This window comes from Phascolarctos cinereus, unplaced genomic scaffold (genome assembly GCF_003287225.1).
Source record: "Phascolarctos cinereus isolate Bilbo 61053 unplaced genomic scaffold, phaCin_HiC Scaffold_726;HRSCAF=1367, whole genome shotgun sequence".
NCBI lineage: Eukaryota > Metazoa > Chordata > Mammalia > Diprotodontia > Phascolarctidae > Phascolarctos > Phascolarctos cinereus.
In genome coordinates this window covers 60,893,652-60,920,166 of record NW_027556098.1, presented here as the reverse complement: position 1 = coordinate 60,920,166, position 26,515 = coordinate 60,893,652, and the positions used below count along the sequence as shown (strand labels likewise).

Below are 26,515 nucleotides of genomic sequence, written 5' to 3'. Positions count from 1 at the left end.
ATAACAGGCAAAGACAGACACTAACATGTAAGGGTGAGGCCCTTTCAGGTATAAATGAAGCATTCCACAACTTTTAGGGTATGAGGCTCTGAAAAATGTCTGCAGAAAAAAAGATCATGCCCTCAGCGCAGACTACTTCACTATCTTCATCCTAGCCACTCACTTGCACAGCGACCAATAGGTACTGAGGTGGTCATCATAAATTATTGAGGGAACCCATCTCTGAATCAAGAAGAATTCTGTAGTGTAAGAGAATCTGTGTCTCTTTTACTCCCTGTCTGGGAGATGATAAATCTCAGATCCAAGGCCCTGAGGGAACAGAATTGGTAAAAATTTCTGGCAAGCTGAGGTTAACAGTCTTTGCCCTTTCTGCAAGAACACAGTAGCTCTCCAGATGAAAAGAACACTATAACACCCCAATTGAAAGAAGAATATCATAGCACCCAGCTAAGCCAGAGGCTGGAGATAGTAGAGACAGCAGTGGCTTATTGAACAGTGAGCTCAGGGAGTCCAGTGAATCAATCTGTTCAGCCTATACACTACAAGTCTGTGGGAAGCCAATTCAGCAGCCAAGTGACCTGCCTAGACCTCGCTGGTAATTGATTAACTCCCTTAGTAAAAATGCCACACTATGCAAGGAGTAAAGCCAGAGGAGCCACCGGTGTAGCTGAGATGCTGTGCTCTGTGGAGAGCCCAGCTGGCACAGCAGAAAGTGGAGCAACTTATCCCTCACCAAGGCTGACACCTCGACCCAAAGTGAACCGCATGAGGCCTCTGCAGAGAAAGAAAGAGCATCAAGGCCCTGTGGTACTAAAGTTGTGTGTTGCCTTAGCCAAATACGTTTACTATCATTATATTTTAAATTTGTCACTGCTCTCCCCTTCCCTTCCCCAACCCTGTATGTCTTTGTCGGAGACTACCCCAGATTATTGAGGGGATGCTTTATAACTCCATTTACTTGACTCATTAAATACATTTACTTGACTCCTACCCCTCCCCCCATTATATAAGTGGTAAATATGGTTCCTGAGGGGTGAAAGTGAAGAAAGAAAAGCAAAACAAAATACAAACCTCAGTGTGTATGAAACTCTTTAGTGTGTCTGTGAAATTCTGTGTGTGTGTGCGTGTGTTTGTGTGTGTGCGCATGCGTGCGTGCTTGAGTTCATTTCTTATAGAGAAAAAAAGGGTACATATATGGGCCTTAGCTACTGGTAGCAGTAAAGAACCTAAATGTAGTGAAATAAATAAAAAGTTCCTCCTCCTTCCCATGTCCCACAAGGAAAAGATCTGAACTAGGTCTATTCTAGCAGAGTAGGGTCAATCTGGGACTTAATATAAACTTAATGAAAAGGCCTCTACTTCCATCTCTCTCCTCTTCCTAAGGAAAGGCTTCAGCTAAGGATGATCCCAGAAGGAGGAGGGAATCTTGTTGTCCGTGGTTAATGAGAAGGAATGGGTTAAAAGAATGGGCCCTAACTTAATCTGAGCCCTGAGAAAAGGGGGTGTCCAGCCTAAAGAAAGACTTCTGAGGCAAAGGAAGGGTTCTCAATTTAATCTTATCCTCATAGTCGGGAAGACCTAGAACTCAACTCCTGAGGCTTCAGCAACAAAAACAAGTAAACAAAAATAATAAGGGAGTTTTGTGAAGCCAAGGATGATTAAGACACAAACATAGGAGAGAACAATTCAAAAAAAGCACATACAATCAAAACCTCAAAGAAAAAAAAATATTGCCAGAAGAATAACTAGAATTCTTCAAAGAAATGATAGAAGAGTTTTAAAATTCTATTTTAAAAGAAATGAGAAATATGGAGGAGAGACTCAGAAAAAGAATCAAGAGCTTAACACAAGAGATACAAAATTTTAGCCTAGTAACAAATTCTTTAAAAATTAGGATGGACCAGACAGAAGTCAATGACACCAGGAGACAAGAAGAATTATTAAAACAAAGGCAAAAGAATATGTAAGAAATGTAAAAATGTAAATAAAAATGTAAGCGTTTTTTTCTTTTCCGGAGCGATAGTGAGTATACTGGCTAATTGATGATGGGAAGCACACTGGTGGCCACTTGTGAGAGTTAGGAACATTCACTCATAGCATTATCTCCAGAACCCAAAGTGGTAGCCATTCCCCTGGAAAGCCAACCTGGCAGTGCCAGGGAGAGTTGGGAGAGTGAGGTTCGAAGGGATGCTAAATTCAGAAGCACGTTATTTGCCTTTCACTTGAGGAAGTTCCTTCCCTCAAGGTTATTTTCTAAGAGTTAAAAAAAAAGCTACCTTCTCTAAGTTGAAGAGAAAAGGTAAAAAGAACAATACCTGCAGAGTAGAGCTCTTTAGCACTAGATCAGGGTGCAAACTTTAGAAAAGAAAACTTTTTTGTAACATTTTGAGTTCCAAGTTGTCTCCCTCTCTCCCTCCCAATCCCACATTAGAGAAAGCCAACATTTGATATAAACATATGTGTAGAACCATATAATACATACTTCCATACGTTGGCTCTTTCTCTGGAGGGGGCTAGCATATTCCTTCATAAGTCCTTTGCAGTTGACTTGGATGATCATGTAACCATTTTGAGTTACAATTCACAATTACTCTTCAAACAATATTGCTATGATTGTATACAGTGTTCTCTTGGATTCTACTCATTTCACTCTACATTATTTCATGCAAATTTTCTCATGTTTTTCTAAGACCAATCTGCTCGCCATTTCTTGCAGCACCGTAACATTCTACCACAATCATAAACCACAACTTATTCAGTCATTTCCCAATTGATGGCCATTCCATCACTTTCTACTTCTTTGTCACCTCAAAGAGAGCTGCAATAAATATTTTCAGACAAATAGGTTCTTTTCCTTTTTCCTTGATCATCTCGGGAAACAGACCTAATAGTGTGGTATTGCTGGGCCAAAGGGTATACGAAGTTTTATATCTCTTTGGGCATAATTCCAAATTGTTCTCCAAAATTGTTGAATCAGTTCACAATTCCACCAACAATATACTAGTGTCCTAATATTTCCACATCCCTTCCAATATTTGTCATTTTCCCCTTCTATCATTTTAGCCAATCTGATAGGTGTGTGTGATGGTACCTCAGAGTTGCTTTAATTTGCATTTCTCTAATCAATAGTGATTTAGAACATTTTGTCATATGACTATATATGGCTTTGGTTTCTTCTTCCAAAAAATGCCTTTAACCATTTATGAATTGGGCACTAACTCATGCTAGAAACTTCTTAAAGGTTTTTCTTCTCTTTAGTGAGAGTTTAAAAAAAACTGTTAAAGCTGACTTCAATTCTGTTAGGAATTGAATACCTTTTTGCTGAATAGATTGAAATACATACAAAAACCAGGAAATAGACACTAGTTTTTCTGGCAAATCACTCCATTCATTTACCCAACCAAAATCCATTGAATACATTCTATTATTTTAGATGAAAAGATTCTTCCTTTGAAAATTCTTCAGCTTGATATGCCAATTCAGTTTGTCCGAGAATTGAAAGGTTCATTTTTAGAATGGGCAAGTATGAAAGAGCAGCCCTTCCTGCAACCAAGAAATTTCTATATGCTTTGTTTCCTACTCTGAAGTTTCTCCATCCTTTTCCAAAGTTAGACACTCAATTCTGATTTTACCTGAGTAGTAGGAAACTTGCCTCAAAACCCGCTGACTTACAGGAGTCTGATTCTATCATCACTCATACAGGGAAACAAGGCTTTATTTCTTAAATGACTTGAGGAGCCTGGTTCCAGGCTTCACTGCCTGGCAAAAACCTGGTGGACCAAGCTGCAACTGCATTACAGGGAATCTATTTTTCTTGTAGCAATTCTGACTGCTCTGATTTGCACAATCTTTGCTAGCTCTTTGTCTAGACAGTCTAACATCCATGAATAGTTTACTATGTATCTAAACACAGAACAAATCCACTTACACTACACAAGTCTAATGTGGCTTAGTTTCACAATTTAAGGCACATAAAGTGGTTACAAACAAGAACATGAACAGAAACAAGAACAAACCCTTCTTGCTGTACCTAACAGACGGAGCCTTTCTCTTCAATGGTCAGATTCCAAAAGTCTAAATAAATGAGGAAGGAACAAGGCTCAGCAGCTCTATTAAAAAACAAAACTTCAAGATTCATTTTTGTTTATTTTGATTTTTTTTAACGGGACCCCTTACCTTATTTGAAGGGCAGCTTGGTGGCCCAGTAGATAGAGCACTGGGCCTATGTGGTCTTACTTAGCTGTGTCATCCTGGGTAAGTCACTTAACCCTGTTTTCCTCAGTTTCCTCATCTGTAAAGTGAACTGGAGAAGGAAATAGTAAACCACTCTAGTAGATTTGCCAAGGAAACCTCAAATGGGTCACAAAGATATGGACACAACTGAAAATAACTAAACGACACCTCTTATTTAGTTGGCCATGAAGTTTTTCAGAGCAGAGATCCTGAGCCATGCTAGTTCCTATCAAGTATTAGAATCCATGTCACAGAGCCATTTAACTACTGAAGAAAAATTCAGCATTCTGCTTGTTCAGTTGAAATCTATCAGAAACAAGTTTTTGAATTAAATTCTAAGCCCAGTAGCCTAGGCAGGGAGAAATCCAAAAAGAACTGAGTCCCCTTATGCCACTGAGGACTTCACTGATCCAAGTCATTTTCTCCATATAATTTATAGGGTTCAAGAGATTATAGTTTTTTTAGTGACTTTCACTGGACAATAGTCTTTTGGTACACTGTAGAGAGTCATCTTAATAACACAATTCAATCAGATAAAGGGTACTGCTCTTACTAGAATTAATCAAAGAGGCTTCTGACTTGTTTAGTCATCACCTTAATTCCATAATCAGGCAGAAGAGAGTTCCTTCTCAAACTTCTGACAGTTTCACTTTAGATTAGGCCTTTGAATAAGGATGTGAAAAGGATTTCAGACAAGGACTGATTAAGTCTTTCCATGGTTTATTTAATGCGGATGAATCCAAAAGAACTTTGAACTGAAATAACATTATTGCTTAATATTATTCCTAAATAAGGAATTTATAAATAATATTATTCCTAAGTAAGGAATGGTTTAGAGGGTAGGCAGAAGCTTAGAATGCTTCCACAGCATAGTATTATTAACAGACTATTTTTACTGTCCAAGGAACAGTCTATCTATATTCAGAGAGACTAATCACCAGCATGTGGGCTCCTTGATGATGAATTATTTGGCCATAATAACCTATGAAACAAAGAAAAATACAAAACTATCCTCAGTTCTATGTGACTTCCCACTTCTGTCATGACTGTGTAAGAGTAGTTCACAAGAAGGCAGAGAATGCTAAGAATCACCATTTTAAAACTGTCTATAAGTATTAATAGAGTTGTTGGTACTCTAAATATTAAATTGTTGTCCAGTGACCAATAATACATGGATGTGCTGCTAGAAAAACTGAATTACATTCATTTTGACATAAATAAAAGCAGAATACAAAAAGCAGTTGCAGTTAAATGGAAGGATGACTCACAGGTTTTCTGTAGAGAAACAAAAAAAAAGTTTGTAGAATTGGTTTGTTGCATGCAAAGGCAACAAGAAATATCGTTACAAGGGAAACTAGGTCATCTCATATTGCAGAGTTCATAATAAGCGTTCGCAAAAATAAATAAATAAGTAAATAAATAAACAAACAAATAAATAAATAAGCAAAACATTTACTATTATATACTATCATCTTTTGCAAAGAATGATGATGATGGTAGCATTTATATGCCACCTACTATGTGCCAGGCACTGTGAGAATTTTATCCAAAAATTGGCAAGCCCCTCAAAATTAAATCAGCATATACTTATGCAGAGACTAAAGAGATATAGAAGGACCATTTCAGAGTGTGGACCCAGAGCTTCCCTGGAAATGTCCAGGAATTCCAAGAAGAGTGAATCATTGTTTGGGCCTTTCGGGGAAGACATATCCTGGCTGCCTGAAAACTTGAATTAGAACTTGGTAGAATGTATGAAAATCTGAGTGATCCCTTGGTTATCTCTTACCAAACACTTCCCTCCCTATGACTGGGGGTGTAGGTAGGATGAGGGAAGGTATTTGAGCTGAATCAATTAAGAGAAAAAAGCTACTGAAAGGTATTCTCTTATTGAGGACTACTCCATGTGGTAAGTATGGCATTCTCCCTCTAGACTGCAACGAAGTCTAGTGGTAATCATTTTCCCACACCACACCTAGTGCCCATGTGGAGCATGGATTTTATTAGGTAAGCTTATACCTGGAACTGCAGCTGTGTGTTTCCTTGCCTGGATCTAGTGAGAAGAGCCATTGGTTGCAAGGTTGACTGAAGAAGCACAGTGTGAAGTGAAGAGCTGAGGTGAAATGGAAACTGTAATTAGTCATCTCACAAACTGCTTTGTAATCTGACAAAGTTGGAGTATCGTGAACCTCTCAATAAATTGTAACCATAGTTATAAATCGTTACCAAGTTCAGTTTTTTTAAAGCTGTTTTGTCAAGGCACAATGAGTAGCTTCTGTTTAGCATTCCTTTGGGGTGTAGGAATAAATTACCTGTCCCATGAATGATTCCTATTATACATTGAACATCTTTTTTTTTTTTAACTATCCCTGTTATGGAAGAAATCTTAGACTTCTGACTCATAATGAAGTTTATAATGTTGTGTGTGTGTGTATGTATGTGTGTGTATATGTATATATTTATACACATATATATCATATTTGTGATATAAATATATATATTAGATTTCTGACCCATAATTAAGGTTTTAATGATATATGTATATATACACATACATATATATATGTGTGTGTGTGTATACACACACACACCATCATCATCATCATCATCATCATCATCATCCCCAGTGATTCAGAGTGGAAACTTAATGAGCCAAAGAATGTGAGAACATGGAGTCTTCTCCTTCCAATTTGAAGTCAGGATTCCCAGGACTGAGGTCAGAACAAACTTCATGAATGGGTATGGAATAAAGTGTGGACTAGTACCTCCAACCCCTATGGGCCCATAATTTCTTCAAGGTTAGACTTTAATAATCCATGACTTCAGTCCATAGGTTTCATTGCAAAGAAAATGGTAGTGAAAAAAACATTTTGGAAAACATACTTTGGAAGTAAGAAAAGAAAGCAGTGATAGGCTTCTAGGATACAGAAGCCTGAGCCCTATACCATGAATACTTTCATTGAGAAGAGTGAAGAGGCACTAGACATGGCAAGAATTAAATAACATGACAAAAAATAAGATTGATTACATTTTAACATACAGGAAGTGACTGGTTACAGTCATAGATAATTTCCTAATTGGTTATCCTTGTACAGTTAGACCACTAACTTGTTACAGAAAACATCAAAATTAATACCAAACCAGAAGAAAGAATATAAATTGTAAGATATATCTTATAAATGAGTCAATTCCCACCTGATCTAGACAAGCCATTGATTCTGGAAAAATGAGAAATAGATAAAAGAATAGATATTGCCTCAGATTATTACCATTTCTTAAAAAACTCAATATATTCATATTTAATTTGATTTAGTAAACATTTATTGAATGCATACTATGTTCAAGGCTCTTTGATAGAGGCTGGGGATATAAAGATAAAAATGAAATAATCTATACCTCCAAGAATCTCACTTACTACTGGAGTAAGGGGAAAAGGAACAAGATGGTTTTTATAAAGATATAGCTGCCTAAATAATTCTATTATGTATTTATTGTTGAAGTATACAAACCCTACAAATAAATAAGGAAATTAAAAACACTCAACACTTTGTTTATTTACAATTGAAAGAGGATGCCAACTATTTATTATTGTATAGGACACTACGTATTTTAAAGTAAGACTTCTGAATACTCCAAATTACTAATAATTAAAGAAATATAAATTTAAATGATGCTGAGTAGCTAACTCACACATATCAAGTTGGTAAAGATGCTAAAATATGGGAAAACATTGCCGGGGGGCGCTGTGAAACTAATTCACTGTTTTTGGAGCTATAGATTGGTTCAACCACACTGGAAAACAACTTGTATATTTGGAGCATTTGTTTTTACATGGTTGTTTTCAAAATTAGTTTTTTTCTTTTATTATTATCCTTATTATGTCCTAAAGATGATTTTTAAAAATTGAATCTCTTCTCAGAGTTCTGAGGTGTTTTCTTTTTTGTAACTTTTGACCACCTTGGCCCCCATTGCCTGAAGGCCAGCTAAATTACATTTCCCTTCTCCCCTGGGGTTCTCTGTACCTGTAAAGGGGATTGAGGGGTTTCTAGGCACTCTGCCAATGTTTCCATCCTCTCACCTAGGATGTTCCCTCAAGTGTAGGGCTGCTTCCTCTATACTCCAGTTCCATTTAGTCACTAAAAGTCAGATTACCTTTTACAAAGGAATATTTGCTTCAAAAGGCATAATAACAAATATACAAATAGGTGGGAGACATACTCCCCTTGCTCTTCCACACCACCTTAGTCTCTGGGGAGGGGAAGGAGATTAGGTTCATCGCTTAGCTCAGTTCCTACAGAGCACAGTTCCAAGATTCAATTCCCAAACCCCTCTTGGACTCAAGCCCCAGGCACCCTGTCTTCTCAGGACTTCCCTGGTATTCTGGCTAGCTTCAATACCTTGCTTGGAATCCTGGCTCCCAATTCACTAGAGCTCGAACTCCTAGGTCCAGTGGATATTGTTGCCAGCACCTGAAACTGAGGGCAAATGACACAGAACAGAAACTGAAACCCCAGGTCCATTTCTCAGAGCCAGTGCATAAAAGGGAGAGCAGTAGAAGGAAGTCCTTCCTCCCTAGTTCAGTTCATATCTCCGATGCTGTGGATGAATTGTGGTGGTCTTTATCCTCTGGACAACTCTCTAGTCTGGCACTTCTTAAAGGCACAACCTCTTCTGGCTATACAGCCAGTAAAAAAGGAGGTTATTCCTACCCACCTGGTAGGAGAGTGCAGGATGCAGGGTGCAAGCTCTGAGCTCCATTACAATTGCTTTACAAAGGTCAGCAAATTTTCTGAATTTTGCACACATTCTTAGGGGTTATTAAATCTGCTATTAAAACAGATTCCCATGAACTATGAGGTAAAAATACATTAAGACCTACATAAACAACATTGAAAGTATTAGTTTCTTTTATGACAAGTTGATAATTATATCAATAGTTCTACAGGAAGTAATTAGGCACAATAATTTTATGAATAGTTTCAACACCTGAATATCCGCAAGATCTATAGTGTAACATGGGAATAGGACTATGGGTAGGTTGGATAAAAATGAATGCAGGGGATAAAACAAAGAAAATAGGTGCTAACCAATGCTCCACCCAGATACATCTCTGGGACAATCATAGCTGAAAAGATGCTACTGGCTATATGAAAGACAAAGAAAGACAAAGGCTGTGTATTATAAAAGATAATGACCTTTAAGGTAGAGGGGAAAATTATAGTAATAAAATCTTCAAGCTCCTACTTACAGAAACTGATGCTTTCCTCTCTGTGACTTCTCTGGTGGGAATGTGATAGCAAATCATATGGTGGAGGAAACCCATCAGGTTTGCCGGACATTAAAGAGGCAAAGACGCAACTGAAAATATTACTAGTCAGAGAGGATGGAGATCATTATGAGGGCATTTGGTCATCGGTGAAGTAGGCTAACACTAGATGTCATTCTACTTGCACAGACCATGTTACTGTGGGAGAGAAAAGCAGTGCTCCAAATTCCTGCTGGCATCATCATGAGCCATCATTCAGTTGAAACACCTGGCTTTCTTTTGCCCATACAACTGGCTCCTCTCATACCCATATCTGTATGCAAAGACATTCACTAATACCTGCTTATGAAAATATGGCAGAACACCAGAGCAAGTAGATATCAATGTACTCAGTACAAGCCTACCTCTTTCTGCATCAGCCCCCTAGAAATAGGTAGGAAAAAACCCTGGAAGCTCATACCTCATCACTCCCTGCCACATGGCAGCAAGAGTGTTCACACAGGGCTTTTCACTCACAAATCTTGCACCCTCCCTACCAACCATACCATGTTCTACACCTCACTCCCTTGAGGTATCAACTTCACACTGATGCCTATAAAAACTCAGAGCACCATACTGGTCTCTCTGAAGGTAACACAGTGTGCACAAGCAGAACGGCATACAGTGTCAGCCCTATTCCCGGGTTGCCATGTCTCTACTTCCCATTCTCTAGTTCTTCTTTCTATGTGGTTATTAGGTATACATTTTTGTTGCAACAGTTGGTTAGGCATATATCCAGTGGAGTGTTGAGCCTTGACTACTCCTGGGGAAACAACTCAGCACAGATACAAAAGCTTTGAGATGATGAAGCAATCCCATTATTAGACTCTGAGTAGAAAGAACCATTGACTCAGTAGACTTTAAAAATAGAATGTCTGCCTTCTAGCCTCTTTTCTCTTCCCATCAGCTGAGCAGAGCAGGTGTCTTTGAATCTCTCCATAGAGGCAAAGGAAGGAAGGTTGGTACTTTTCCCCTGACCCTAACAGAAATGGTAGACTGAAAACACATGGCAGCTAGTGCCTATATGTGAAGTTGGGGGGGGGGCTGAGCCTAGCCCCTGGCTGTCATTTCTGTTTTATTTATTTCCTAAGTATAGGTGACTAAATGACAATCCTGAGATGAATGTATCCAACCTTAGAAAATGGCAAGCCAGGCCTTGTCCTCCTCCATCACTATAGGGGGTGAGCTATAGGGGGCTCATTTCAAATGAGGAATGAATTCAATTGAATGAGGAATCCAGGAACTCTCTAGAGCTACCCTTCTTTCTTGATTTCTGCTTGGTCACCTATGATCATGGTAATAAAGGAATAAAACACAAAAGAGAAAAAAGCAGCAAAAGGTCCAAGGCCCAGGCTCCAGCTCACTTACACAGCAAATTTGGTCAAATCTTCTATAACTGCCAGAGCAGTGAATCACGGGCCCAGTGCTTAGTACAGTGTCTGGAGAGTATGCGCTTAATAAACATTTGTTGATTAATTAGACTGATTTAAAGAGTTCTGATTTTCTTTCTTCTTCCTTGTCCTTAACATTATTCCTCTGAAATGCCAACAAATATTTATTAAGTATGTACAGCACATTCACTGGGCTCATTCCCCCCAACCCTGACCCACACTGACAAATCCGGTCTCAGAGAATGGCTGCCTCATTTCCTCAGAGCTCTAAAGGTAGTCGTCAGGGTCTGGGGCAGTGTACATCTAATGCCATAGCTCATGAGCCCCTACTGGTGTCCTTCCCACCATGATAATTAGTTCACATCAATTGGTCAATTATATATGATTAGCACTTTTAATTAATTTATTTTTAGTTTTCAACAATCACTTCCATATACTTTTGAGCTCTAAATTATTCTCCCCCTCCCTTACTCCCTCCCCAAGACAGCGTGCAATCTGATATAGGTTCTACATATACATTCCTATTAAACATATTTTCACATTGGTCATGTTGTAAAGAAGAATTTGGAACAATGGGAGGAACCACAAGAAAGAGGAACCAAAACAAAACAGAAGAAAAAAAAAGCAAATGGTATGCTTCAATCTGCATTCAAACTCTATAGTTCTTTCTCTGGATATGGATAGCATTTTCCGTCATGAGACTTTCAGAGACATCTTAGATAAAAGGGGTACTTTCTAAGGTGGTAAGAACCATTGTTACAAAACAACTCCCCAAAGTCTATGATATCCTCCCCAGAAGTGTATGTAGAGTCCAGGAGAAACGTAGGTTAAAGTTTAGAGAAGTAGCTAAGTGGCTCAGTGGATAGAGTGCCAGGCCTGGAGTCAGGAAGACCTGAGTTTAAAATCCAGCCTCAGACACTTACTAGCTGTGTGGCCCTGGGCGAGTCACTTCACCTCTGTTTACTTTAATCTATGAGAGAAGGAAATGGCAAACCACTCCAGTATTCTCACCAAGAAAAATCCATGGACAGCAGGGTCCACAGAGTCACAAAGATTTGGACACAACTGAATAACAATAACAACAACAAAGTTTAGAGAGCACAAGTAGCAAATGAGTAACTCACAGCTCTTAGAAGTCATTTTGCCGCATTTCTCAAGATGCTCACCTTAGATGTGGTTTAGTTCTTTTTCTCAGGATATTTACAGAGCTTTGAATCTGCTTTCTTCATCATGTCCAGCCTGTCCTTGGCTCTTGATACAGATGCTGCCATCAGCCATTCTGAGACACTGGCCACGGAGGATACAAAGACAAAATGAAATGGTTGTTCCCCTCAAGGAACCATTCCATTCTAATATAAGAGGAGCTAAGATGTAGAACTAATAGAATATTAAAAATATGCACAAAATAAATGCAGGGTAATTTGGGAGAGGACACTAATACCTGGGATCAGGAGAAGCCTCAGGTAGGTGATAGCACTTACACTGAGCCTGGGATGAAACTAAAGGTCTTAAGAGGTGGAGGTAAAGAGGGAATGAATTCTAAATGTGGCAGACAGCTCAGGCAAAGGCACAGAAACAGGAAATAGAATGTCAAAAGTGAGGAACAAGAAAAAGATCGGTTTGACTAGACCAAAGAATGTAGAAGGAAGTACTGTATAATAAGACTGGAAAAGTAGCTTGGAGCCAGATTACAAACAGGAATTTGGATCTGATATTACAGGTAATAGAGAGCTACTAGCATTTATTGTAACATGGTTGAACCTATGCTGTAGAAATATTTGCATGGCAGATTGATGGGAGAATGGATAGAAGATACTCTCCTCCCCACCAATGACTTTCTTTTTCTTCTCTTTAGTCTCCATTCCTCCCTCTTTCTTTCTTCCTTCCTCTCTCTCTCTCTCTCTCTTTCACTAATTGTGACATATAGCAACCGAGGTTATCGGATCATGCCACAAGTTGCATTCAGAATTAGAGAGGTAGTTGATTTCTTTAGGAGACTATTGGTATAACAGTACAATATCATGCTTGTATCCTTGCTTGCTGACTATATATCAGGCATATGGCCAAGACTCTTTCAGGACCTTAGATTCAGAGCTGAAAGGGACCACCGAAGTAATTAAATCTAACCTCTTCATTTTATAGATATGGAAACTGAGCCCTAGAGATACTAATCTCTAGTGTGACTAGTAGTGACTTATCCAAGATCACAGAAGTAGTGAGAGGCAGTGGCAGGGTTTTAATCTAGGCCTCCCCCTCCCACAAAGGCAGAACACCAGTGTAAATCTGTCTATGGCCAGAGTAGTCTAACTCCTTCTTCTGCTGTAGGCTCCACAGTGGCTAAAATCAATAGGATACATTTGCTTGCAGCCCTGCACTATAAATAATAAAAATATTGATGGGGGAAGAACTGAGGTGTTTGAGGCTATTGTTTTTCCCCATTTTTGTTTCAAGTTTCAATCACCCACCAGTTCTAGAGTGTTCTGTTTTGAACTATGAAGATTACAATATTTATCCAAGAAAAAAATATATATATATATATGGTGACCAGCAAATTTTATAATGAGAAAACCTAAGATCCTATCCCTCCTTCTTCTCCAACAGAAGGCAACCATCATCAATTGTATTATCACCTCTAAAATAGGATGGTTCCAAACGCTGAGCAAAAGAAAACCAAGGAAATAACCCCTCTAACCTGGATTATTTATTTGTTTCTAAGAATGCTTTGGGTTGTTAGGCCATTATGGCCTAGTAGCTCCTTAGGGAAAAAGAAAATTTGAATTTTTAAAATGAATGAGTTAATGTGCATATAGCAGAAGGAAAATAACATTTTAAGATGTGTAGTAGTATAAGATTAGCATCTATACAATAAATAATTCATACATTTTAGGTACTTGGAAATCATTTTAATCAGGAACTAACTACAAACCAAATAATTCTCAGAAGAGGAAAACCCCCCCAAACTTTTTAACGATTTGCTCCCAGTTTAAAGTTGATTGGGAACATTGAATAAAAATGTATGAAAACCCTTAAAGCTAATGTTATTGTTAGTTGTGAAGTAGAAGAAAGAAAAGGACATTAGATGGGCTTATGATATTCAGTTCTCTTCAGATACCAGTCACAGCCCTGGATTTGTAATCCTTAAGCCATCTTTTTGTCCTAAAATAAATGTTTCTTACTAGATCCTGGCATGACAATGTCCCTGTTTTTTTTTCCTAAGCACTGAGCATTTTACCTGTAGAAGCTGAATTTTTATTTTCCAATTTCTGACTTTCTTCTATATTTGAATTTAGCATCTATAATATTGTGTTTGATACACTTGGGTCAGAGGCTCCATCCTAACAAAGAGAGCCACAGTACATTAAGGGGACTTCTGATGTCTCGAGCTTATTATCCCCACAAAATTAATTTGGGAAAAAAGTAATCCTTGGAAATCTCAGGGTGGAGTCACCAACTCTCCTTACAAGCATACAGGTTCACAAGTCTCAAAGCATTACTTGCAAGGGAAACAAACAGGACTAACATCAGAATACATAGTTCTGATAAATGGCTTCCTACATAGTCTTAGTGACTTATAGTATTGCCTGGGTAGGGCTCTAGCATGGGATACACAGATATTAATCCTCCACAACAATAATACTCTGGCTGTTTGTGGAATATTGCTTTCCCTGTAATTTTTACCTCCTAGAAGGAAAGACACAAGCATTTATTAAGTACCTGCTATGTACCACTTTACAAATATTGTCTCATTTGAGAGCCTTACAACAAACCTGGTAGGTAGGTGCTATTATGATCCCCATTTTATAATTGAGGAAACTGAGGCAAAAGTCAAGTCTGCCACGGTCACCTGCAAGGCCAGATTTGAACTCAAGTCTTCATGACTCAAAGCCCAAGGCTCTATCCACTGTGACCCCTAGCTGCCCAGTAACTCTCCAATGTTGTTGGCTATTTCTCCTAACCATGCTAATTTTCCATAATCCTTTATTGTTCTTTCTATGACTCCATGCTTTTTCCAATTCTCTTTACCTCCCAGCAAATGCTATCACTTGCTATTCCCCACTGCTGGTCATTTCTATAATTAGTGGAACATTTGCTTCTCTTCTTTAGTACTTGTCCCATTGGTATAATTTAAAATGTTTTAAAAATAATTTCATAAATATCTTCTGTTTTTAAATTACTTTTATCTCTCTCATATCTATACATATACACATACATATATACATACATATAGTTATATGTGGGCATGTCTATCTATCTCCCTTACTCTTTCTGGGTCACATGACCAATAAGATAGAGAACTAACATTTTCTCTGATCCTCTAGACCTCTCGAACTTCTTCAAGATAAAAATTATGTCCCAGAGACAAGGTAATTTCATGTATCTCCATGGTCTAGAACACCAAAAACTCAGAGAAGGTTAAAAACTACATGAATTAATACCTAACTCTCACATGTTAATAACCTGCTGCTGTCCCCCACTATCCACTAGGTTCCTGGCAGCAGGGCTGTACAAGTCAACCTATGGGCTTGCAACAAATGAAACTCCACCCTGCCACCTCTCAGTGTTTTGTTTTGTTTTCTGTTTTTTGCTACAACAGAGCTCTGCAAGACAGAAGGGTATCAAAGGGAAAGGGGCAAGACGTGTTTAAGCTTATAATAATGCCTAATTCTCCACCCCCTCCTCATTTCAGTGCCTCAGAGATACAAACTCCACGCAGAAGAAATTTGTCTAAGCTGAAGTAGCAGCAGTGTAGCAACAATGTGCTAGTGGGCCAGAATAATGAGAAATAGAGGAAATGGAGCAGGAATAGAGAAGTGGAGATTGTAGCAGTTCACTAAGCCTAGGGGAAAGAACACAATATCTAGCTAGAATCAATTTTATTCCCCCTAGAAATCACTTGGGGCAGAGACCTAGGTTGGGGAACCATGAATTGTGTAGTATGAGGAGAGACTGAGACTCTATGAGATCCAGCTCCTAGGAAAACCACCACCAGAGGGGAAGGAGTCAGAAAATGACCAAAGGGGGAAAATAACAAGAAAAGACTGAAATTATGAAAGAATTCAGGAGAAATCAAACTCAAAGACCTTGAATATAGGGAGATAAACCGATAGGAAGACATTAACAATAGAAGTAAATGTGGCCTCCAGATCTAGAAAATGAATTCAAGCATCTATGAATAAATATTACAAAATGAATGAAAATTATTCAACTCCTAATGAGGCAGAGGACCTTGTGAATTTTGAGGAGAACACACTGTTCCAAAGTTACTTAAAAAAAAAAAAGAAATGAGAACTGTGAGAGTAGAATCTTAGGGCATACATGCAGAAATAATCAGAAGAACAGGAAATTTGAATTTGCAATGGCAAGTCTCACCAAAGAAACAAAAGAGAGAACAATTGATTGGAAAAAACTAGTACATAAAAATGAAGGGCAATCTGGAAGAAGAGAAGCAAAAAGCTTCTCTTTAAAAGAAAACATGCTCTCCATACAAATGAAACTTATTGATCTTAAAGACAAGGTACACATAGATGGCTTGAAAAAAAAAGATGAGCAGATACTCCCAACCTAGCCCTCATAAACTGGGGTGTCCATAGGTGTTGTACACTGCACATAAATTTTTACTTTTTGATTGATCTGTTGTGCTGATTTTTCCTCTTTTTTTTTTCTTTAAAGTGCTATTTGTGATATGGGATGGCTCTCTGGAAGGCAGAGGGAGAGGGATACAGGAGAAAACTATGATAATGTAAAAAGCAAAAGGTATCAACCAAAACTTAAAAAGAAAAAAGAAATGACAGGATTTGACCACTGATTGATGGTGAGAGAATGAGGGGAGAAAGATAAAACCCAAGTGGCAGCATAGCTAACTGGGAAGATGGAGGTTCTTCTAAATAATTCTAAAAATTTTTAAAAATTTCTCAGATAGTCTCTAAATCTATCTCCAGGGCTTAGCTATTTAAAACCCTGAAAAGGCAGGGTAAGTTTATGTTTGCCTAGTGATTTTGCTCCCTTCTGAGCATAAAGAGATGGATTCATGCTTCCTAAAGAAATAATGGGATGTAATACCTTGTTAAAACCTTAAAACTTTGTCATATGTAATTTTGTGACACCACATGTAATTATCTTATGCTTGCAAAGGGTGGGGAACCAAATTTCCACTTTTTACAAAATGTAGAAAGCATACTTCCTACAGTGAAATCAGCACTGACTGAGGACCCAGAATTTCCTGCCCTCCTCAGACTTACAAGGCTGTCTCCAAGCCCAAATACATTCATCTTAGGATCATTGCTTGGTCACCCACAATCAGGCAAAGAAACACAAACCTAAGAAGCAACTAAAGTCCCAGGCTAAAACTCATTTAGTTGAGTCCCTGTTCTAATTGCCACCCGGTCCAAGGGTAGAGAAGGTAACACTTCTCTCACCCCTCATGGGAAGCCCTGGAAAGTTGAACAAAGAAAGATCTAGAAGGTGGGGTCATTCCTTTTTAAAGTTCTGTTGAGTTAGCACAGGGGTGGGGAACCTGCAGCCTCGAGGCCACACGTGGCTCTCTAGGTCCTCAATCCATCTGGATTCAGTCAAAGGGCCACACTTAATGATCTAGAGGGCCACATGTGGCCTCAAGGCTGCATGGGTTCCCCACACCTGAGTTAGCATTTCTTCCTTTGTCAGTGTCCAATAGTCAGTCAATCAATAAACAATTATTTGTTAAGTGTCTATCACGTGCCAGACATGCTGCTAAACTCAGGATATAGAAGTCTAATAGTGAAACAATATGCAAATAAATATATATACAAAATAAGCTCTATAAAGGAATTACTTCATTTCAAAGTGCTGAGTCCTCTCTTAGGGTTGAGTCAGATGCGATCCTTGAGTCCCCAGAAGTTACCAGTGGAGTTCCTTCACACACTTCATGGGATGGGCCCATTAGGCTCATTTTTATATATGTTCCATGGGTTGCAAACTGTTCTGTACCTGAAATGCAATCCATTCTCATCCAAGACTCTAAGAACCCCTGTCTTCTTTCCAGATTTGGGTATCTGCTCTATCAAGAATGAAGCATTTCTGTGATCTACCCAGGAGCTAGTTCTCTCTGATAACCTCTTATCAGATTTATCTGTGCTTATATTGTATCCCCCAATAGAATATAACCTCACTGCGGGCAGGGCTAGTCCCATTTTTTTTTATTCCCAGCAACTAGCACATAGTGCCTCACGCATAGTAGGCACTTAATACATGTTTGTTGTATAGCAGGGGCTCCATCCTTAGAGCATACCCAGCATGCTCCACCTATGGCCAAGCTGAGGTATCTACTTCTGAAAACGCATAATGATATGTACCTGCTCCATAATTTTCAGCATGTGTAGACATTCTATTAGAGCAGCTAGGTGTCACAGTGATTAGAATGCTGGGCCTGAAGTCAGGAAGATTTGAGTTCAAATTTGACCTCAGACATTTGCTAGCTTGTGACCTTGGGCAAATCACTTAACTCTGTGTGCCTCAGTTTCCTCATCTGTAAAATGATCTGACGAAGGAAATGGCAAATCACTCCAGTATTTTTTCCAAGAAATCCCCAAACGGGGTCACCAAGAATCAGATACAACTGAAATGACTGATAAACAGGAAGACATTCTATAACAGTTCCAATCATTTAATTGTATGTGAAGAGATGGAATTTTGATTAGCTGCTGAGCCTGACCTTGGATACAATCAAAAGGCACTAACCCACAAAAGCCAGCCTCTTTTTTTTTTCCTGCCTGGTTGGTTTTTGAGTAAGGAAGAGCTCCTGTGCACTGTCTAGTGAGGTAGAGGCCTCAGGCCCTTTCTCACCCAGAGCAATCAGAAAGCCAAGAGTACATCTTGCTGTTACTGAAAAGGGGGGAAGAAGAGGCATTGCCAGCTTCCAGCTTCACAGCTCCTCACTAGGGGCAAGCATGCATCCTATGAATATGGTCCTTTATTCTCCATCCCTTTGCGTTCACTCTTCCTTGCAGTTAGGTGCAATTGTAAGCTTTGAAAGGTCAGTATAACAAGCCACCAAAGTCGTAGAAGCTAGAATCCATGCCAGACAGTACGGAGAGAAGCCATGGGCGACCAGCTTGATCCAATATAGATCAGAGGCATCCAGGAGGAAACTATAGCAATTAGTCTATCTACTATCCTGAATTCAGAAATGAACTTGGTGAGACAAATCCTATACAGAAATTGATTTAGGTTGAGTCTGTTCCCGAGGGACCTAGATCCTACAGAGAGAGTGTGCCTTCAGATGTTGGGAGAAATGTTTATACTTCCATATTTGCTTTAATGTTTCAGTAATTATCCCTTTGTATAAGCTAATTGTGCTAATTAGCTAAATAAAACCAGGGCTATAATCATTGGTGATTGATATTGGGGTGAACATACTGAAATGGGGACTTTAATGTTAGCAAATCATACCCATTCCTCAGGAGTACACTTGAGGTGTCTCTGAGGCTGAGATGTCACCTTGTTTGAGGGCCTATCTCAAAATCAATACTCCCAGTGGATGTTGGGATAAGGATCCTCAGAGGTAATATTGCCATAGTTGAACTGAATTTGTTTGATGGAAAGAGTTGCTGTCAAACTTCTCTTGCAGAAGTTGTGACTTAATTTCTGTGACCATAATTCCTATGATTTTTGTTATCATGCTTCATGTTGGTTTTTTCTGCCTTAACTGAATTATTATATATGTGTGTGTATATACACATACGGGTATACACACATGTACATACACATACTGGCGTGTATGTTTATGTATGTATATATGTGTGTGTATGTATAGTACTCTTTTCTGAAGAGGAGAAAAAGAAAGAAAAACTAAAGAGAAGAGGCAGCTAGGTGGCGCAGTGGATAGAGCACCGACCCTACAGTCAGGAGGACCTGATTTCAAATCCAGCCTCAGACACATCACACTTACTAGCTGTGTGACCCTGGGCAAGTCATTTAACCCCATTGCCTAGCCAAAGAGAGAGACAGAGACAGAGACAGAGACAGAGAGAGAGAGAGAGAGAGAGAGAGAGAGAGAGAGAGAGAGAGAAAGGTAGGAAAAGGGAGAGGGGAGAAAGGCAAAGGGAAAGGGAGAAGAAAAAAAGGAAGAAGAGGAGGGAGGGAGAGGGAGAGAGAATAGAGGAAGGAAGGAAGGAAGGAAGGAAGGAAGGAAGGAAGGACGGAAGGAAGGAGGGAGGGAAGGAGCCCAAAAGCAAGGGGAAAGAGATGGAGAAAAGAAGACAGGTAACAAGCAAAGAGCAAAACATTTTTATCCCAGTTTTACAAGATAAATAGACAGTTGTATTTTCAAAATAGCTTTGGCAATTAGTTTTTTGAACACTTAAGTATCTGTAACCAAATGAAACTACAGCCACAAGAACATCTAATTCAAAATGTCCATCTTTTGTGATTATTTGCATTGAAAGAAATAAGAGTAACTCTAACCTAAGTAATCCAACAGCTATAACAAACTACTTTGAACAATTCTTCAATATAATGCAGTTGTATAGGTTATATCTGAAATGTACAGCCAAGGCTTTCATTGTTAAATACATAAAGAAAAGGTGTGAGATCTACTCCTTCTCTTGCTTCCCTCTCTTCCCACAAACCACATATACTCAGCCATGTTAAACGGTATATTTCTCAGCCCTGTCATCCAGCCACCAAAAGCTAGGAAAGAAACAAAGAGACTTCATAACCTATGAATTCCTTTCTGATTTAAACTCTGTGGCATACAGCAATGAAAGAAGCTTGAAATTCAGTCTTCTTATTGTACATGTCGTCAGAACAACCATCTTAGTCCTTTGTTCTTTAAAAGTGAAGACAGTTCATTCATCTTCTCTTTTTCATTTCTGCACCATGCATATTTCACCTAGTCCTCTTGAATGTACCATGTTTTTTCCAATGACCTGTCACTTCAGCAAATAAAAGATGGTTGCAATCCTGTTTTCTCTAATTAAAGATTGTCTGACTTTCCTTATATCCTTTTTTGACTCTGACTTAATGAGTTCAGCTCAAAGAGCAGTAAAATTTTATTTCCACCAAGCAAATATCAATTTCCAACCAACTCCTTCATAGGTCAGCTATATGAAAAATTCTTTCATTCTTACTCATGACCAATACATAACATATTTCCTACAATATTTGTGTTCCTAGTAGATGGTAGAAATAAAAAATGTTATGCGCAAGTAACTGCATATATTGTGGTATTGTTTTCTCAACAAAATTTATTAAGTTTTCAGTAGGCTTAGAGGCTATATAGGAAGTAGCTTATCCTTGTAGAATCAAAGAGGAGCTAAGTTTTTCTCAATTGTTTCTATCAACTGTGTTGGCTTTACTGCTAGAGGCAAATGTTTCTTAAATTGAAACACTTTCTTGATTCACAGCTATTTGATTGCCATTTCTCCCCTCCCCCATGTTTCAAGTTCAAGTTTCCACAAATCTTATGGTAACTTGTGGCCTAAAACCAAAGTTTGGAGTTAATGTGGACCAGGTTCAAACTTGAAGCTTCTTTCTAATTGATTCATGTGCCCCTACCCAGGTACCCTAGCAACATCCGAATTCACCTCATTTTGTCCCCACCAGGTTTTCTCTGGGAAATCTCAGAATATGGTTCGTGTCTGAGTTTCCCTCAAAAATTAGAAAGGGCTCCCACACAAACCCAAAGTCTAAGAAAACACCAAATAAAGGACAGGTTTTATTTAATCCTACCAAAAATGAAAAATAACTACACCCAAGGTTATAAACAGTCAAGATAACTTTCATTCCACATCTAGCGAGTCCCCATCCTCATAAATCTATTTGCAGTATTATTCTGGATAGGGACACACACACACACACACACACACACACACACACACACACAGTAGGAATATAATTGGGCTAAATATTAGACTTCTCTTCCCACATAAATCACAGTATAAGTAAAGAGTAAGGATTGAGTGTTCTCTTCCTCCTGATATCTCTTCTCTGTTTGGCAATCAAAATTTTTCAAAACCTAGCCCTTCTCTACCTTTCCAGACTTCTTCCACCTTATAATCCCTCACACACTCTGTAAACCAGTGACTTTGGCAACTTATTATATTATGGGAGTCTACTTTATAATTCATTTTTGCTATCATCTTTCATTTTCTGGGTGGGTTTATACCATTCATGTTCATGATTATGATTGTTAATTGTGTGTTTTCCTACATCATATTCTCATACTTTTCCACCTCTTTGTTTTCCTTTCTTTTTTTTTTATGGAAGAAGATGGTGGAAAGGAAGAAAGGTAATCAACATTAGTAATTTACCATTAAAGTGGTCTGAAGATACTCCTCTGTTCCTCCTTATTTTTTCCCTTGCCCAAACTCTGATCATTCTCTATCTTTCCTTTTAATCCTCTTTTTATGATTCATTCTCTGGGTAATTTTTATTAATGACTTCTTGAACTATTGTATGTAGGCTTTTTAATTATTAAATTATTTTTACTTGATCTGTTTTCTAATCTGCTTTTGATAGTAGATATCTTACATTTTCTTCAACTTTTTAAACCCTTTGCTTTTCCTCTAATATTTCTCATTGTTCCATGGAGTCATCGAGTTCTTTTTGATTCAGCCCATATTTCGGAGAGTCCATTAACTGGGTAAAGCTTTCCATATTTTGTTCTAAGTTTTTTAGTTCTCCTTCCAATCTTTCTTCTACGGTTCATATCTCAATTCTAATTTCATTTTTAAACAAAATCTCTTGCTTCCTTTCTTCCAGGTACTCCGGTTAGAAAAAGATTGCTCTGTCTTTCTCTGCCTTGGGTATTTGAAGCTTTGAAGTCTAGCTACTTGACAGTGATTAATATTATTTATAAAAACAAAGTAAACATTTAAAACAAAGAAACATAAACAGACTTTTCTGTGCCCAGACACAAAAGGTTTGAAGCTACCAAGAAGGAGTTCAAGGGGAGAAAAGAGATACAAGATTACCATCTAAAGGTCTGCATTGTCCCCCCTCACCCCCAACTCCCTACTCTTGAGTGATTTCCTCTCAAAGGCTGGCCTTTTCCTCCATAGCTGGCCTGAACTGATGAACTCTTGATTGCTAGATATAGGGCAACCCTCTGAGTACCTCATTCTTAGATGTCATGACTGGTAAGGAGGCAAAAAAGGAAAATCCCTTTTTACCCCCTTTATGGGTCACATCCACAAAACACTCCTACCTGCCCTCCCTTTCAACTCTCCAGGGCTTATGTTTTAAACTGGCAGGGAGTAGCTAATTTGTTTGCTTAGACAATCATGTTATTCTTTTAAGACATAATTAGAGAAGTATTCATATTTTGTAAGGGGATTGTAGGGAAATTCCTTAATACCTCCTTAACATATACATGTAAAGGTATTCAATTTTTCAAATCCTACTGTGGTAAATAGGAATCATATTAATATTTTCTGTCCACAAACTATAATTGTTGTTGTTCAGTTGTTTCAGTAATGTCTGACTCTTCGTGGCCCTATTTGGGATTTTCTTGGCAAAGATATTGGTGTGGTTTGCCATTTCCTTTTCCAGTTCATTTTTTCAGATGAGGAACTGAGGCAAACAAGGTTAAGTGACTTGCCTAGGGTCACATAGCTAGTAAGTGTCTGAGGCCAGATTTGAACTCAAGAAGATGGGTCTTTCTGACTCTAGGCCCAGCATTCTATCTATTATGCCTCCTAGCTGCCCCACCATCAACTATAAACCAGTTACATAATTAGGAGGTGATGACATTGATAACTACCACAAAGCAGCTGATGATGACTTACATCTCTTACCTTTTTGGTCATTTTTTCAGTTTCTAGAGAGAAGCCAAATCATAATAATTTAACAGTAATAGTCAGCTGTTTTGAAACCTCCAGTATCCAAATGCCACAATTTTGGCTCAGGTTCCAAGCCTGAAATATCATAGCATTGGGTAGAGAAAAAGCTGACTAGCTAGGATTTCTTTAAAGCTAGCTTCACAGATGGTATGAAATCTGTAGATTAGATAATAATCATGGAAATAGACACCTATGTTAATTTATAAAATGCTCTCATTTCTTAATTTTTAAATATTTCTTACTGCAATTAGTTATAATTAATATAGAGTCTTGAATACAAGGTAGCATAAGACAGATTTTCAAAGGAAAGGTATTATAGAAATCTAATTAGTAATAATATTTTTAAAAAAGACAAGTAAGCACAGCTTATAGTTGTCAGTGAAGAACCTGGCCCAATAAGAACAAAATGACAACAGTAAAAAGTAGCAGCAAAAAGAGAATTTAAAGATATGAGAATGACCACTTTACCACTTGTAACTTATTTTTCATGCCTGGTCCTGCATCTTACTTCAAGATTGAGGAGCCCAGATAAAGCAGGAATCTCCCTTTGAATGTAGGTCAAGCAAACATTGGCAGAGAAACTAGACAAGTATGGGAAAGTTTTTATGCTCGGGTAAGAATCTGCCTCTCATCATTTCCTACACAGTGCCACAACCACCCCATCAAACCCAGTGTCCCTTTCCCCACTCTTTCCTAAGGATAGGGTCAGTCTTACCCACAAGTGGAAGAAGTGATTGCCTACATGTTGTGACTTAAACGAGGCAGGTAAAATCCCTTGCCGCCACCACCACCACTACCCAAAATATTATTCTCATAATGCCTGCCGCAGTTCCACCAATTAGAGATTTATTTAACAAAAGCTCTTTTTTAAAATGTAAATACTTCTGGGATGGTTAAGGGATCTCTAAGCAGCTTGCCTAACTAAGCTAAGATTATGAATGGTAGTTTTGTTAGCAGGAAAGCGGTACCACAATTGGGAAGGCAGGCAACTAATCTGAAGAACATGAAGATGGCAACTGCTATTGAAGTTCTAAGAACATCTACTTCTCTCCCGCACTGAGGCTACCTGTTGGGTTTGGTAAAAGCAGAGAGAGCCAAGGTTTGGGAATTGGTATTAGACTGGCCCATTATATTGTGAAAGCTGATTTGTGTGTTGCAGGGAAAGGACAGAGGCAGGAAGATAGGCAACTCAGAAAACCAAGTAAGATATCTTTTGTGAAAGAACCAAACTGATATGGAGTCTGATTATCTGAGTGACTTCCCCTGTGGGTCTGTGTTTCTGTTCTCTTTTATTTTATGTACCCCTGGGTATAATCTTACTTATTGGGCTATCCTGTAAATTACTTGAAACCTTGGGCATAAAATACACAAAACTGCTAAATTATAAAGTAAATGACAGCTACATCTTTTGAGAATATCTTCTGAGCTTTTTCTCAAGTATGACTGTGCCAGACAGAGGTCTTGATACCAGAACAAAAAGGTCAAGGCAGAAAGATGAATGTTTGAGAATGAGCCACTTTGAGGGAGGATAGGTCCCACTGGGCCAGTGAAGGAGAATGGCTTTCAACAGCCAAAAGAACAACATAATAGTGCATCATACCTGAGTAGTGAAAAAAGAGAATATTAGGAACTCATCTCTTCTCAGGTAGACTATTATAGTAATCTCTTAAATGATATTTCTGTTCTTGATCTCTTTGCCTCTTTTGAATCTTTTGACTATCCTCTCCTCGTAGATGAATTGGTGTGACAGTACTCTGTTGGTTCTCCTATCTGTCTGACTGCTCCTTGGTTTTCTTAGCTAATCTATAATCTATGTCACACCCCCTGTGAGTGTACCTTTAAGTCTAAGCAGAGGCTCACTTCTCTTTTTTTCTCTATATTTTTTTCATTTAGTGATCTCATCAGTGCCCATGGGTTTAATTATCATCTCTATGCAGATGACTTCTAAACATATATCAGTAATGGGATCTTGGAACATATCCAGATTGCCTAACATGAAGGCACCCTGCTTCTCCGCATGTCCCTACCATGGGTCGGCATAGCCTCCTTTGATGGATTTTGCAGCCACAACAGGCTGTGTCTTTAAAACTAGCCAGACTGGGCACAGTTTCTCTCCCTTTCCTCTGTGCTATTTCCTGCTGCATCCAAAAGGTGAAGAACACAGTTCATCCATAGCTCATGTGCCATGAACTGAACTGGTGAGTGAGGTAAGGATCTATTTTTCCTGTTCTCCCTTTTACTTGTTGGCCTCCAAAAATGGACTAGAAGATTTGTTTCTGTTTTGTTGTATTTATCCTTATTAGTTTCTAGATGCCAACAGCAATCTTAACCAGACTATGGAATTCAAGCCATGGAGATCTTGGAGTAAAAGGTGTTGTAGTCAGCAAGTCAGGCAGAGTAGCCAGGATGCCTCAGTCTTGAGCCTTGGGGAGAGGGGGACAGAGTTGGATATGGAACTTACAACTGTGCTCTGTGAACTAAACTGTGACTGTAAACTCTATTAAGTGATTCGATGGAACTGGAGAGCAGGGGACCCCACTCCTACAATCAGGATAATGCTACTAATAGAGGTAGTAGCAGCAAGTCTAGACACTCTCAGCCCCCTTAAGCATACCGGAGAATCCTGGGGGAGGGGTGATATATAACATACCTGGACTTAAGGCAGTGAGAACAAGGGTAGTCAATGTTATACACATACATATGTGCACACATATGTACGTATGTGTGTGTGTTTAATCTCTTTCCTGAGTTATACTCCCACATCATGAACT

General features: G+C 38.6%; 1 long non-coding RNA gene across 1 annotated transcript; it reads right to left on the bottom strand.

The window, feature by feature from the left end:
* Nucleotides 1-4,182: 4,182 nt before the first annotated feature.
* On the bottom strand, nucleotides 4,183-8,706 carry LOC110194642 (uncharacterized). Its single transcript, XR_002320754.2, has 3 exons — nucleotides 8,628-8,706; nucleotides 6,250-6,343; nucleotides 4,183-4,303 (listed from the first exon to the last, which is right to left on the bottom strand). It is a non-coding gene; the product is annotated as an uncharacterized LOC110194642 (long non-coding RNA).
* Nucleotides 8,707-26,515: the final 17,809 nt, after the last annotated feature.